At 38.6% G+C, this 17,154-nt stretch overlaps 1 protein-coding gene across 1 annotated transcript in view; it reads right to left on the bottom strand.

Moving 5' to 3' along the window:
- Nucleotides 1–17,154, bottom strand: part of LOC149202769 (uncharacterized) — a 47,291-nt gene that overhangs the window by 4,399 nt on the left and 25,738 nt on the right. The gene's annotated exons all lie outside the window — the stretch shown is intronic.

Here is a 17,154-nt window from a genome sequence, read left to right as displayed (position 1 = left end):
ATTTTCGTGAACATAGTAGTTGCTGACATCCCACCCAAGTATGGAATGTTTTTATCTCGCTCATGGAGAGAAAAATTGCAGGGATATTTACAATCAGATATGTCATATGCCGTCATCTTTGTTTTTTGTCAACAAAGAAAACTTTATAGAGAGACCTTGATGAAATACGTGGTGAGTAGTGCAGAAGAACCACATAATTTCCCTATATGCTCCATGCATTTGGATATGGACTCTTTCATATTGTACAATTCGGAACATGACAAAAAGGAAATCACAACTGTAGAAGAAAAATACAAAACACCTAATAGTCAAAACATTTTTCATGGGTCTCTATGGCATTTGGATTTTGATGGATCTGTGAATAGACTAGGAACAGGTGCAGGAGTGTTGATTCACAACATGGAAAACAATCATTATGAGGGTGATGCATTTAGATTAAACTTTAAATGGAGAAATAACATGGCAGAATATGAAGCTCTAATCTTAGGACTACAAGTGGTTAGAAAACTTGGAGCCAAGAGAGTTTCTATAATGGGAGACACATAATTGATTATTAAACAAATAAAAGGTGAATACTCTTTAAATAATCCTAGAGTGAGCCGATATGGAGAGACTATCCTATATTTGATTAAAGACCTCCTGGAAATAGATTTTGCTTCCATTCCTAGAAAGAAAAATATGCAAGCCCACAGTCTAGCCACTTTTGCTAGTACCTACAAATTTCCTTTTCAGCCCAACCACTAGTACACTGTAGAAGTGAGACATAGGCCTGTCATACTTGACAATTTGAAATATTGGTAGATTTTCTCACAAGATTCTCAAATTTATGATTTCATGAATGTCGAAGGTGAGTTTCAGAATTGTAATATAGATACAGATTGTATAATAGAAAACGACATAGATAGTGTGATAGATGTAAATATTTTAGATATAGGTAAACCCACTAATTTCACTAAACTAGAAATAGATAACTCTAAAATGTAGAAAAATAAGAAATAATGAATGATGATCCTAAAATTCTAAAGTTCAAAAATATTTTTTTGCCTAAGTGATTAGTCCCCTTAGAAGATTTGTTTGATTCAAATGATGTAGCTAGGAAACCTAAAATAGAGCCTTTAAGAGCAAATATAGAAGAATGTAACATAGGAACTCAAGAAAGACCTAAGTTCATTAAAATATTGAAAGCCTTACCTCCAGAGGAAAAGGTTAAATATATAAGTCTGTTTAAAGAGTTTCAAGATGTCTTTGCATGGACTTATCAATACCTAAATTCTTATAACACCATTATAATTCAACACAAGATACCTATCAAAGAAGATCATAAACCTTTTAAACAGAAACTTAGGAGAATTAATCCATTTCTTATGCCATCATTTGAAAAGGAAGTCAAACAGATCTATGATGCCCAAATCATAGCTCCCATTAGATATTTAGATTGGGTCTCAAACTTAGTCACTTCAAGAAAACAGGAGAAATCAGATTCTGTGTTGATTTCAAAAATATGAGCAAAGTCTCATTGAAAGATAACTATCCTCTCCCAAAAATGGACCATAGTCTTCAGAGGGTAGTAGGCTCATCTAGAATTTCATTGCATGATGGATTTTCTGGATACAACCAAATCTTAGTTCAACCAGAGGACCGAGCAAAGACTGCCTTTACTACTCCTTAGGGTACTTTCATGTATTTGAAAATGCCTTTTGGATTAATCAATGCAGGGAAAACATTTCAAAGAGCTATGGATATATATTTTGCCAAAGAAATCCATTACTTCCTAGTTTTTTAGCAAGATGACATCACAGTCTTTTCCAAATCTGATAATGAACATCTAGATCATCTGAGAAGAGTTTTCATTAAATGCAGAAAATTTGGTATTTCATTAAATCCAAAAAAGACACTCTTTGGTCTAGAAGGTAAACTCTTGGGACATATAATATATAAATATGGAATTAGAATAGATCCTACTAGAATAGAGGCAATCTTGACCATCACCCATCCTAGAAAAATCAAAGAATTACAGTCATTTTTAGGAAAAATAAATTTTCTTAGGAGATTCATTTCAAATTTCGCTGAATTAATTAGAGAACTAAATAACATGTTAAGAAAATATTGAGCACTTAAGTGGACAGTGGAGGCTAAACATTCTTTTGAGGCCATCAAACAAGCCCTTACCAAAAATCCAGTCCTCATAAGTCCTGACTTCCAGAAGGATTTTATATTTTTTTCTTTTGCTTCAAAACATACTATTGCAACAGTCTTGTTGCAAAAGAATGATCAAGGATATGAAAAGGCCATTTCATTTTTTAGTAAATCTTTAAGAGTTGCAACATTAAAGCACAACATAATGGAAAAACAAGAAGTAGCTTTAGTGAAAGCTATTAAATATTTTAGAGTGTACATCTTGTATTCACGCATCATTTCCTATGTTCCAAATTCAGTAGTGAAGGAAATTTTGACACAAAATGGGCTTGAAGGAAAGAGAGGAAAATGGATTGCCACTATTTTGGAATATGACATAGAAATAAAGCCTACAAAACTTATGAAAGTCCAAGGTTTAGCCAAACTCATGGGTGAATTGAACCGTGAGACCTTAGATATAAATTTCATTGGTACCCTGGATGATTCGAAATAGATGGTGACTCAACATATTGGTGAAGATTTTACAGATTCACCTTGGTATGCAGATATCATATTTGTATTACTAAAATTACAAGCTCCTCCTGGTTTATCTAGAACTAAAGCTAGATTTTTTAAAATGAAATCAATGAGATATTATATCATAGATAATGCTTTATTTTGGAAAGATAATGGTGGCATCCTATTAAATTGTTTACTGAAAGATGAAGCTGATAAAATTATTCAAGAATTTCATGTAGTGGATTGTGGAGGAAACTTCTATTGGAAAACAACTACTGATAAGATCCTAAGGGTAGATGTTTACTAACCCACTCTTTTTGCAGATGTTAAGAAACATGTGACCTCTCCTCATAAGTGCCAGATATTTGAGGGTAAAAGGAAACTCTTACTTTTACCTCTCAAACCCATATCCACAGAAGTTCCATTTCAACAATGGGGTTTAGATTTTGATGACCCTCATCATTGGGTAACTATATGGGCCTTAATTGGCCTTAATTCGCCTCCTAGCTTTGTTAGTCAAACCAACTATTCTCACAACATATTGCATACTTTTGATTATATTTTGCTTATGAGATGAGTTAGAGTTGGATATTTTGCTTTGGGTCTAATGTACATGTAATGCAGGAATAAAGGATAAAGGCAAGGAAAAATGCAGGAATAATGGATAAAATCAAGGAACTGTGGCAAAGACCTTGGTCAAAACTCGAATGGGACAAGGGAGAGGAATTATAGGAGGTAAATCCTCCTCATTTACTAATCCTCCATTTGAATATTCCTCCATCATCTTGGAGTGAAAACAGCCAAATCAGGAGGACTAAAAGACCATCGGGCAAGTGAAACTGACAGAAGCCATTTTATCTTGAGTGGGGAGCCAAGCCTCCCTAATGGGAAGGAAGTTGTTGGAGACTTGAGATGTATAAGTAGAGAGGCTTAGAACCTCTATAGGATTCAGATTTTTTTTGTAAAAATCTACTTTATTTTTGAGATGCAAGACTTGTGATAGTTTTGTTATGTAATCCATGGTTATTATAATAAATATGAGTTCTATTTTGAGCAACCACTGAGTTAACTCAGAGGGCTGAAGGTTTTCGATCAGGTCCCAACCTGAGAAGCCAAAGCTCCTCTCTATTATACATGTATGATAGCATATATTTTTGGTTCAATTCATTTGCTTAAGTAGCTTCCTGGTTCTGTCCATTTGCTTAGGTCATTGCATTTTCATTACAATGGTACAGCATAGAGTTATGGTTTAACTGTTCATTTTCTTAAGCAGTTGCATTCCCATTACAATAGCGTAGAGTAGATCGATTGTGCTTTCTTTTACTTCTGTTTGTGCCTTCTTTCAGTTAGCAGGTTAGCTAGGAGGAAAATATCACCATAAGGTTGTCTGTAGGTGTCTCGGCCTCACCTCCTCCCTCCAGGACAATGACTTGAGCAAGAGACCCTTTAGAAACCCAAAAGCACAGGTTTCTAGTTCTCGCATGAACTATCGAGTTTGTTGTTTGATGCAGTTACCTATTTACCCTCATTGGTTTTTCTGTCTTTTTCATTGAAACCTCCTTGAACACATTCTTCATGCATAAACCCTTACCATCCGATCCACAACAAACCTGCCCAATCACCATCGGATTCATTAGTTTATCAACCTGCCACCTCATGTGAAGTCTTCCACCTACCTTATGCCCTTTAAATCCCCACCATTGACCTGCCTTGACTGATCCGATGGCTATCACGTCATCTCAACACTTTATGCGCTGTAAACCCCCACCATCAATCTACCTCTCCTAATACAACAATTATTGCATCACTAGATCGCCAACTAGCTTGGCCAATCTCCACCGTTGATCTATTTAGAGTGATCCAATGAATATCACGCAATCTCGTGTGGATTCTTGCACGTTCGTTATCCACTCGAGAGCATGCGGGATTTTTTTTTCCCGTGCTACATGTTGGTCAGTTAGGATAATTGTGTGAAATTTAGAAATACAGTTTACAACTTTTAGGGTGTGCGACAAAACTGCTTACCACTTTTGAAACCCACTCCATCATTTTCGCACATTTTCTTCCCGTGATATGATCTCTACCATCCATCCTTTGATTAATCTGGTCGGTCCATCTCTTCACTTAATCTCTACGATAAGATCTTTGTTGTTCATATGATTCGTTACCCTGTTCATTCACCTATTCACTAAATTGCCCGTGATAAGATCTCCACCATTCATCCTATTTGTTAACCATGTTCATCCATCTATTCGCTCAAGCCCCCACTATAAGATCCCCACCATCCATCTTCTATTCGTTGATCGATCCAACAGTCCCCATGCACTACTGTGTCCTTACATCCTCCTTTCACCAATTTCGATCTCCGACTGCTCTTCCACTTGAAAACATATTTAGTCTAGTTTATTTGCCTGCACCTTAGTATAGTTTGATGCTATTTACTTCTACAACTTAGATATCAGCATTAGGTTACTGATTGATTTACTAATTTGTCTTAGCATAGCTATTTAAATGGTTAATTATGTTATGGTGTGAGTTAGCATTGCATGTTGTTTTCTTCATTACTGTAGTAGAGTAGCTTTCCCTTAGAATAGATTTCCTCTTCTTCCATCAAAGAATCAATCTTATTCTAACCCTATAGAAGTCTGGATTGGAACCTCTAAGGTCTCTTGCTAGATGAACAGTGCCAACAGCAGGACCTTCACTTCTACTTATGCATATAGCATTGACACTTCCATGTTTATACAAACCCTCAGTTGATAAGTAAAGCTGGTAGTCCTGCGAGTTACAACATTCTTGTTGCAGTACCTAGGCTCATCACTTTTTGACGTTGTTTCCGAGGAGGTGTCTAAGTAGAATGTGATTATTGCTTTCTTCTATTTCTAGTGTCCAATTTACTCCCATTTGTTTATTTCTGCAAAAGTAATCTAGTTTCTTCCTTTCTTTCAATTGTCATTATCTGCTTTCCTTTCCATTCTGCAAGGAGAATTTCAATTCAGTAAGTAGTTTCTTTGTTAGTAGCTTCCTTTCTTTCATTTTTCATTATTTGCTTTCCTTTTCATTTAGAAAGTGGAATTTCAATTCAGCAAGTAGTTTTTCTTGTTGGTGGTTTTTCATTCAATCAACAATTTCCTTTCTACAGAGTACTTTGCAGCTTTATATATATATATATATATATATTACAAAAACCAACCCAAAAACATTTCCTTTCTTGCCTTGTAGGAATAGGGACAATTCAAGGAAATTCTTGTCAAATACCCCAACTACATCCCATAGTCAACCTTCTCTCTTCTTTAGTGACGGTCAATTGGAAGACCCTTTAGGTGAGAAACCTTACATATTTGAGGAACGTACAAGGGAACAAGAAGAGGAATAACCCATTCCTACTTAACCAATGGTTGAAAACCGAAGTAACAGAGGAAATAGAAAGAGAATTGAGGGTGCCTTCCCCATCAGGGAGACCAATGAGAACACTAATATGAAGAATATAAGCCCCTCTGCTCTACCTCATTTCCATGGCCTGACCATAAAGGACCCGACACTTTCCTGTTTGAGTTTGCTATTATATGCCGAACCTATGACTATACAGATGATGAGAAAAAGTTATAATTGATTCCATCTACCCTCAGGGATGCAACATTGCGTTGGTTCATGGGTTTACCTGGAGATAGCATCACAAATTGGGCTTAGATGCAACAGCCTTTTAACAACAAATATAGGGACTACTGTAGGTCAGAGGACACTAGAGAAGAGATTTTTAGGATGACCATAGGCCAGGATGAATCCATAGAAGACTATGAAGAAAGATTCTAGCTCAATTACAAAAGGGCCAGGTGCACACTTGACCCTAAGTCATTGAAGCTGGTCCGGGTTAGAGAAGGGATGATCTTCTGGATACCTTACATATTATAGCAGGAGGAGATATCTACCATTTACCCTATGAAGATATTAAGATTGTCTTTAGAAACCATTCTAGGGAAAATAGGAAAAATGGTAGCGGTAGTCAAGCTATGGCCATTACATCATCCTCCAAGTCATCCATCGAGGGTGAAATTGGAAATATGCTGGAAGATTTCAAAATTGCTATGTTACAAACCCTTGCCTTGCCATTGGACACCATGAACATCAAAAGGAAGTAAGAGGAAGAATAAAGATCCCTGGCCATATTTTGTCCTAGATGCACCAAGAGGCATCCTATCAACGAATTTCCATTGAACTGTATTAATATTTGCTAAGTTTGTGAAGAAAACCACTGCATAGACAAGTGGCCTTCTTTATCTAGACTCAAAGTTGTATATCAAGGAGTTGAACGGGTCACTGAGTAGCTTTTCTACACCAACCAGAAGAGATCTCTTGGGCCTAGACCATACCAACAGGGTATGCAAGGGTTATCGCATGCATATTACAACCCCAACCAAACCATAGCTATAGCTTCTTGGGGACCCTGTGCTCATCCTTCCTGGTCTACACCCCCTCCTTGGTCCTATACATCTTAGTATCATTCCAGCCAACCAACCAATCATTTCAACATTATGTTCAACCACAACATCAGTGGAATACTCCACTCGAGGGGTGGAGGCCCGAATTCAACAATGTTCTAGCCCTATTGCCTCCACCACCTACCCAACCACAAATCCTGCACTCTTCTCCACCCAAGCAATCCCAGATTTCTGCCTAGCCAAATACGAACCCAAACAATAGGCAGAGTCAACAAGTATACAGTAGAGAGACATCATACCTAGCTTATGTTGTAGAAATCCAGGAGATCAATTTAAGGTCTAGGAGAATTCTCCTAGACAACAAACCTCACTCTCCACATAGGGAGGTTGAGTAAGAAAGAGAGGAAAGCAACCTTAAATTAAATCCACCCTTTCCTGAGAGATTAGACCAACCACTATAGCCTACCCTAGAAGGAACTCAACTTCTGGGAGAATTGAAAAATCTACGTGTAAAGATCGCCCTTCTCCATGTAATCAAAGATGTTCCCATTTACAATAAGTTGATTAAGGATAAGTGATTCTAGCATCTAGGAAGAAGAGAAAGGGATGCCCCTACCATTAATTTCATTGGGCAGTTGTCTAACTTAATCCTGGGGTAGGTAATATGTCCAAAATATTTGAACCATGGAAGCCCTGTAGTAGATATGCACATCAATGGCACCATTGTCCCACACACTCTGATTGATCTTGGGGTTTCCATTAATGTGATGATCAAGGACACCATGCTCAAGCTCAACCTCCAAGGGTCATTGACGAACACCACAATAGTTCTGCAACTTGAAGACCGTTCCATAGTCACCCTAGAAGGAATTGTGGAGGATGTGATGGTCTCCATTGACTCCTTGGAGTACCCTACATATTTTCTAGTTATCTAGCCTAAGGCTAAGCTTCCTGGTTACCCTCTCATCCTTGGGAGGCCATGGTTGGCCACAAATGATGCTTACATTAGCTGCAGGGTTGGGAATATGACCATCAAGAATGGTCATATGTCCAAACAGTTAGTCCTATTCCCTCCTGCTCAACCTTCCCTAGAGCATGATTTACCTTTATGGTTGGAGGAGGAGGAAAAAGATGAGGTTTATTTTTCCCAACTTTATTCTTTGGAAGCAACCATAGGAGGAGGACAACAAGATGATGAAGACTTAATTGAACACTTCCTCCAAAGTCCAACTCCTAGTTCATTACCATTAGAAGAAGAAGTAAGGGAAACCTAGAACAATCATCCAATTGATTTATGCTTGGCCAATTCCAACCCAATCCATTTCAAAACCATAGAATTCGGCCTAGAGAAAACTTTGAAAATTAATCCATCTCTATTTGCACTTGAAGAGGAAGAGTTATGCAACATGTTGAGAGAAAACCTAGAAGCCTTCTCTTGGAGTTACAAGGAAATGAAGGGAGTACACCCCTCAGTGTGTACTCACCACATATACATCAAAGAATGTTGCAAGGCATTCAGGCAACCACAAAGGAGGATGAATCTAGCCCTTAAAGACATAGTTAAAGAGGAACTACAAAAACTTCCAGATGTAGGATTCATTTACCCTATCTCTGATAGTGGGTGGGTCTCTCCTTTAGTGTTAGTTCCCAAGAAAAATGGTAAGTGGAGGATTTGTGTTGATTATAGGGTGTTGAACAAAGTCACAAAGAAGGATAATATTCCCCTACCCTTCATTGACCAAGTGCAAGATGGCCTAGCAGAGAAGAATATTTTTTCCTTCCTAGATGGATTTAGTGGGTACAACCCAATACAAATCTACCGAGAAGACTAGGATAAGACCACATTCACTTGCCCTTGGGGTGCTTTTGCCTATATGATCCTTCCTTTTGGCCTATGCAATACTGCTGCCACTTTCTAGAGAGCAGTGTTGAGTAGTTTTGTTGAATTAGTACATGATGCTTTGGAAATCTACATGGATGACTTTACACCTTATGGCTGTGATTTTCAAGAAGCCCTGACTAACCTAGCAAAGTATTGCACAAATGCATTGAAATGAACATATCTCTCAGTCCAGGAAAAGTGAATTCTTAATAATTGAAGGGACCGTGCTAGGTCATTCAATATCTCAGCAAGGACTGTAGGTGGACCCAAATAAACTAGAAAGCATCCTAAGGGTCCCACCTCCACAAAAGTAGAGAGATGTTAAGAGTTTCATAGGTTTAACGGGATACTACTGAAGGTTCATAAAGGACTTCAACAAGTTTGCCTCTCCTTTGTTTGGGTTGTTGGCCAAAGATTCTAAGTTTATATGGTAAAAAAGTTGTAAAGAGGCCTTAGATATTCTAATGGGTAAGTTAACCACTGCACCAATTCTCACAGGCCCAAACTAGGCCCTCCCTTTTCATATTCATGTTGATGCCTCACACAAAGCCATAGGAGCAACCTTATGTCAGGAAGAGGAGAAATTTCCCTATGCCACCTATTTTATCAGTAAGAACCTATCAAAGGATGAGGTAAATTATATTGTGACCAAAAAGGAACACCTGGCTATTGTGCATTCATTAAAAAAATTTAGACATTACATTACATGCTATCAAACATTTGTGTATACTGATCATGCCACAACCAAATATTCAATGAATAAACATGATGTAAATGCTAGAATTATGAGATGGATTATTTTATTACAACAGTTTGATCTAACTATTGTTGATAAGCCTGGCAAGAAAATGTTGTTGTAGACTTTCTATCTAGGATGAATTTTCCTGCAAGTGAAGAAGGAATGGTGGATGACCAGTTACCAGATAAGCATTTGTTTTCTATTTCAGTTCTCGCCCCATGGTTTGCTTATATAGCAAACTATTTGGTATCAGCATAGTTTGCACCAGACTTCCCCTCCAAAGAAAAGAGAAATATAGTCAAGAAAAGCGCCCCCTTCACCTAGATTGTGGGCAATCTATTCAAACTTGGCCCAAATCAAATATTGAGAAGGTGTGTAAGGGAAGAGGAAGTTTTTGACATCCTTCTGACCTGTCATGATGGGCCTTGTAGAGGTCACTTAGCAGCAAAGAGGACAACATTCAAAGTGTTGCAAGCAAGCTATTATTGGCCTACTGTTTATCATGATGTGAAAAAGTACATTAGTCAGTGTGATGAGTGCCATAGGATGGGAAAGCCTACTCCAAGAGAAGAAATGCCCCTACAACCTCAAGTGAATTTCGATCCATTTAACAACTAGGGCATGGACTTCATTGTGACTATCAACCCCCCTTCAAAGCAAAAGCAATACATTATTGTGTGCACTGATTATTTGACTAAGTGGCCTAAAACCAAGGTGATTAAGGCAGCAATAGAAGAGAAGGTGGTTGAGTTCCTAAGGGAGAATGTATTCTACAAATTTCGGTACCCTAAAGAGCTAGTCATAGACCAAGGTAGCCAGTTTACCTCCAACATGATTGAAGAACTGCTCAGCCATCACAAAACCAAGCATAGGACCTCCACTCCTTATCATCCACAAGCTAATGGGAAAGTGGAGGTGACCAACAGGTCACTCGAGAACATCTTAACTAAGGTAGTGAGCAGCAACAGGAAGGATTGGGCAAAGAGACTAGTTGAGGCCACCTGGGCCTATAATACAACATGGAAGACCACCACTAGATTTACACCCTATGAGCTGGTCTATGGAGGATGGAAGCCCAACTAGATTTGGATCTCAGCCATGCATAGAAAGAAAATTTGTTCCACTTGAATACCTTGGATGAATTCAGAATACAGGCCCTCCTACATACAGAGATAGTTCAGCTTCAAAGGAATATCTGACTTGGCAAACATATTAAGGAGAAGCAATTTCAAGAGGGAGACTGGACATTCTCATATGATTCTAGGTATAAAGAATTCGAGGGCAAGCTAAGGAAAAGATGGCTCAGACCTTATTTGCTGGAAAAATGCCATGATAATGGTTTAGTGCAAATCAGAACTATAGATGAAGAGCCATTCCATTGCTTGTTAATGGACACTGATTGAAAATGTACAAGAAGCCTTTATCAAAACAAGAGTTCATTAACAATATCAATAAGACAACGATGATGGTGGAGCAAGTTCCAGCTCCTCCCTCATGAGAGCACTGAAAAAGAGAAAAAACAATAAAGATTCATATGAAAACCTCCATGGGGCACCTGAGTCCCATCTTTGGGTTGAAAACGATGTAAGGCGGCCCAAGGATGAGAAAAAAAATGAAAAAGAGTAAGAAGATCCTTGGGTGAAAACCTCTCTGAGGAAGCCTAGGTGTTTTTTAAACTATATATATATATATATATATATATATATATATATATATATATATATATATATATATATATATATATATATATATATAGATATAGAGAGAGAGAGAGAGAGAGAGAGAGATTTATATATAGATAGATAGATAGATAGATAGATATATAAAAGAAAAAAAGACATAATTGTTATTTGTTGGCGGGTGAGAAAGACAATTAAGGAGCAAAGAGAAGATCCAAAGGGAACCCTGCCTCACATATACTCATCTCCTCCACTCCTTACCATGCATCCCTCCATCAATTCCATTGTTTTTTTTTAATTCATTGCTTGAACTTAAGGTGGATATTGTGTTTTCTACATGATCCCCTATATTCCTATGGGATCCCCTGAATGGTAGGTTGGTTAGGTCCATAAAATTCATTCTAGACATTATCTAACCACTCACCTCATCTATTACCATCATCCCTACACTCACACACACTATTACTTCCTCTATCCATTCATTATAGCATCCTCACAACACCATCCAACAACATAATCAAGAAATTCTAAGGGAGACACCAAACATTACCAAGCGGTAATCCAAGAGATACACAGCAGCAACAACATTGTTAGAAAATTATATATTACAGAGCAATGGAACACATAAAATATTATAGAAATATAAACACAGAAAACACATAAAAAAAGAGAGACACAGATATATGTGGTTCACCCAATTTGGGCGATGTCCACGGAGAAACAACCAGTCCTTTTTATATTATCTAGCAAAGTTTAAAGAGATACAACCTACAATAGATCCACTGTAACACCCTCTTCGCTCTCAATCTCCTCTCTCTTCCTCACTCAGAATACAGAGGTACATAGACGCAATACAATTCCCTCATATATTGTGAGGGGTTGCCTTCTAGGGCAAAAAACCCTAAATTAAACATAACTTCTACCATCAGATCATCCGCCTATTGAACGACCCAGATTGGCTAGAAATTACTAGACTTTTACAAGTCAATTTTACATCTATTTTTAGCTTCAGGGGTTCTGCCCCCAAACCCCCATCGGGGGATTACTGGCCCCTCGACCCCCCAGCTGGGGGGGATCAGCCCCCCCGAACCCCCGCAGTGGGGGACAAGTCCCCCCTGCATGGAGGGGTGTACAATTTTCCTAGGGTATACATCTAGCTGAGACCTTTGAATACATAAGATAATCTGGCTCCACAACCAACAAGCATCAAATCTCCAGTCACAGACACCATTAATAGACAACAGAGGAGGAAGAAGAATGACCATTTAGAAAATGAACAAGGCAACACCTCTTATCCTAAAAAAACTGTAGCATGGCATCAAGACCACAGGTAAGTATCCCACTCACTCACTCATATGCATCATTTGATCAAAAGTTATAAAGCTTACGAGGTAGTTGGTTTGTAAGTGAAAAGGTGGCCAGTTAACTTGGCCACCTTCATTCTGTCGTCACATACAAAGTAGGGTATCCTCTCACACATGGCTGCAGTCAACTCAAAGAACAAAGGAGTAGGACACGAAGTTGTTAACTATGGATTTAACAACTGTGGGAGCTAATTACAAGGAGTGGGAATGATCAAGTGGTATAAAGGGAAATAAAACATCTTTCGCATGCATTCATGCATTCCACCTCCTTGAAACTCCCTCACTCAAGTAGCTCTCATAACTCTAGCCACCCACTAGAAGCAACGATCGATCGTTCTGCAGGAGAATTCCTATAAGAACAGTCTACAAGAGCAGTCTATAGGATACACAGAGAGGGGCTCAAGAGGGAATATCAAGAGAATTGTCCACTGCCACCATTCTAAAGAGGTAGGATCTAAAAATCCATCCCCATTTACAAACAAATGAACTATAAGTCCTCTAAAAATCTAGTGGATTACATACATAGGAAACTCTGTTTTCTCAAGAATTATCTCATTCCTTCACTCCACACAGCATAATCCATGCCATCGTTATAGTTAGAGGGCTCACTATAGATCTCACCCCATAGTTCATTAGTAGGGTCACCACACTTACCCTAGGAATTTCATGGAGAAAAGAAGACAAAGAAGACAATCATGTAGCAAAATGGAAATTATTTTTAGAAGGTGAAGAACCCACAGATGATAAAAATTGGGTAAGGAGGGACAATCTCCCATACCCATGGAGTGAGGTAGGCTACCAAATCATGAACTATATCTCATATGAGGGTAGATACAATGTTATTTATGGCTACCATTTTATGATGCTTGAAGAACTAATATTTGGGGTAGAAACACCAGTTCACCAAAGACTCAACATACCCTATTTCTTGATGCAATCACTCAAAGACTCTAGCAACAAAGTAAAGGAAGGGAATTCCCAACAGTTGGCTCACCATGGTTTGATCAGAATCCTCATTGAGGATGCCCTCCAAAACCTTAGGATCCCTATAAGATGGTCAGTCTTCAAAGACATACCAGTAGAAGATGGCATCAAAACCCTTATATATTATGTTAGTCCTTCTGTCAGAGAGGAAAAAGGCATTGAAACAGAAGGGGAAGAACAGAAGGACGAGTCACCTAGGGTGTCTCCAGAGGCCCTTCAAAGGACAAATACAAGAAAAGGAAAACCAACTAGCATGTATGGCTAGCCTCCCCTTGGAGGCCATCTAGTGTAGGATGCCAGCTAAATACTATGTTCTTTACCTCAGAGAACAATGGCTGCAATTTCATATTAAAACACTAGCACAAAGGGGCTCCATGCCATTTCAGGACTACAGGCAGGTTTTTGATCTTTGTGATTAAAGTGCACTAGATGATAGGGCCAAAATGGTTGAGTTTTACTTGCACAACATGGCCCTCAAAAAAATGAATATTTGGGATCCTAATGTAGAGCTGGGAGATCTACAATTAATGGCTTTGGCATCATTGATGAGCCATGAGAAGTCAAGGGATACAGAGATGAAAAGTATGTTGGCCAAAGAACAAAATCGACCTCTTTTCATCAGATCTCAACAATCAAACCCCATGGCCCTAATCAACACCCATAATCTAATTGAAAATGATCCTAAACTGGCACCTAGATATCTTGTTGCCGAAGAGAAAGAAACTTCACATCTTGAGGATATAATTAAGCTACTAAGAGATGATATTATACATTCCTACTAAAGGAGATAGAAAACACTGCCACGTAGCTTGAAGATCGGAGAATACCACTCCTCTCAAGGGTTGAGAGAGGCATTCAACATGACACCTATGTATAAGAAATCAATGAAAAGGTTGAAGGTCAATTGGATAGGCCTTAAACTCAATCCACCAATACTCCTAGGGATGCTAGAAGGGAGAAATGAAGAAGAGGAAAAGAGGTAGTGGGAAGAAGTATAAAGGAAAGCATGCTTCTATAAACAAGAAGAAGAGACCACAATAGAAGCATGGGATGTCAGAGAGGCTACCAGAGCCATGAAGGACATGAACATTGACTAAGTTGCTCAGAGGATGAGCAACACTTTCAGTAGGGGGTGATGATGAGCCTCATCATTGGGTAATTATATGTGACTTAATTGCCTTAATTCACCTCCTAGGTTAGTCAAACCAACTTTTCTCGCAACTTATTTCATAATTTTGATTATTTTTTGCTTATGAGATGAGTTAGAGTTGGATATTTTTCTTTATGATCTAATGTGCACGTAATAGAGGAATAAAGGATAAAAGCAAGGAACTCGGGCAAAGACCTTAGTCAAAACTTGAATGGGACAAGTGAGAGGAATTATAGGATGTAAATCTTCCACATTTACTACCCCTCCATTCGAATATTCCTCCATCAGCTCAGAGTGTAAACAACCAAATCATGAGGACTAAAGGATAGCCGAGAAAGTGAAAGTGACATAAATGAGTTTATCTTGAGTGGGGAGCGAAGCCTCTCTAATGGGAAGGAAATCATTGGAGAGTTCATATGTGTAAGTAGAGAGGCTTAGGACCTTAGTAGGATTTAGATTTTTATTGTAAAAATCTAATTTATTTCTAAGCTGCAAGACTTGTGACAAGTTTGTTATGTAATCCATGCTTTTTATAATAATGATGAGTTCTGTTTTGAGCTAGCACTGAGCCAACTCAGAGGGTTGAAGCTCTTGGGTTATGGCCCAACCCGAGCAACCAAAGCTCCTCTTTATTGTACATGTATGATAGCATAGATTTCTAGTTTTGTTCATTTTCTTAAGTAGCTTCCTAGTTCTGTCCATTTCCTTAAATAGTTGCATTTTCATTACAGCAATATAGTGTAGATGTATGGTTTAATTGTTCATTTGCTTAAGTAGCTACATTCCTAGTACAATAGCGTAGAGTAGATCGGTTTTGCTTTAGTTTACTTCTATTTGTTCCCTCTTTCAGTTAGTAGGTTATGTAGGAGGAAAAGATCACCATAAGGTTGTCCGTGGGTGTCTCGGCCTCACCTCCTCCCTCTGGGACCATGACTTGAGGAAGAGACCCTTCAGCAACCCCAAAAACACAGGTTTCTATTTCTCGCATGAGCTATGGAGTTTGTTGTTTGATGCAGTTACTTCTTCACCCGCACCGATTTTTCTGTCATTTTCATTAAAACCTCCTTCAGCATGTTCTTCATGCACAAACCCCTTACCGTTTGTTCCACAACAAACCTGCCTAATCACTATCCGATTCATTAGTTTATGCAACTACCGCCTCGCATGAATTCCTCCACCTACTTAATGTGGTTTAAGGCCCCACTGTCAATCTGCCTCGACTGATTAGATGGCTATCACATCACCTCAACACTTTATGCACTTTAAACGCCCATCGTTGATCTGCCTCGCCTAATCTGATAGCTATCGCGTCACCCGATCACCAACTAGCTTGGTCGATCTCCACCGTTGATCTGTCTATCTTGATCCGATGGCTATCGCACAATCTCGTGCAGACTCTTGCATGACCGTTATCCACCTGAGAGCACATTAGAAGAGTGGTTTTCTCGTGCTACGTGTCGCTCAATTACGCTAATCACGTGAAATTTGGAAATATAACCTATAGCTTTGAGGGCACACAAGAAATTGCTTACTGCTTTCAAAACCCACTCCATCCTTTCCACACATTTTCTTCCCGCGATATGATCTTCGCCATCCATCCTTCGATTAATCATGTCCGTTCATATCTTGAATTAATCTCTATAATAAGATCTTTGTCGTTCATTTGCTTCGTTACCATGTTCGTTCACCTATTCACTAAACCGCCCGTGATAAGATCTTTGACATTTATCCTATTCATTAACCCTGTTCATCCATCTATTTGCTTAAGCCCCCATGATAAGATCCCCACTATCCATCTTATGTTCGTTGATTAATCCAGCGGTCCCTATGCACTATTGCATTCTTACGTCCTCCTTTCACCAATTTTGGTCTCCAACTGCTCTTTCGCTTCAAAAGATATTTAGTCTAGTTTCTTTGCTTGCACCTTAGTATAGTTTGATGCTCTTTACTTTTGCAACTTAGATAGCAGCATTAGGTTAGTGATTGATTTAGCAATTCTTCTTAGCATAGCTCTTTAATTGGTTAATTAGGTTATCGTGTGAGTTAACATTACATGTGCTTTTCTTCATTACTACAGTAGAGTGGCTCTCTCTTAGAATAGATTTTCTCTTCTTCCATCAAAGAATCAAGCTTTTTCTAACCCCATAGAATTCTGGCCTGGAACCATTGGTGTCTCTTGCCAGATGAATAGTGACAATAGGTAGGATCTTCACTTCTACTTGTGCATATAGCACTGTCACCTCCAATTTTGTACGAACCCTAGGTTGATAAGTAAATTTGGTA

This window comes from Pinus tabuliformis, chromosome 2_1 (assembly GCF_031772625.1).
Source record: "Pinus tabuliformis cultivar Carrire ecotype Pingquan chromosome 2_1, CPIR1, whole genome shotgun sequence".
Taxonomy (NCBI): Eukaryota; Viridiplantae; Streptophyta; class Pinopsida; order Pinales; family Pinaceae; genus Pinus; species Pinus tabuliformis.
The sequence above is the reverse complement of the archived record's forward strand: the minus strand, read 5'-3'. Positions and strand labels throughout refer to the sequence as shown.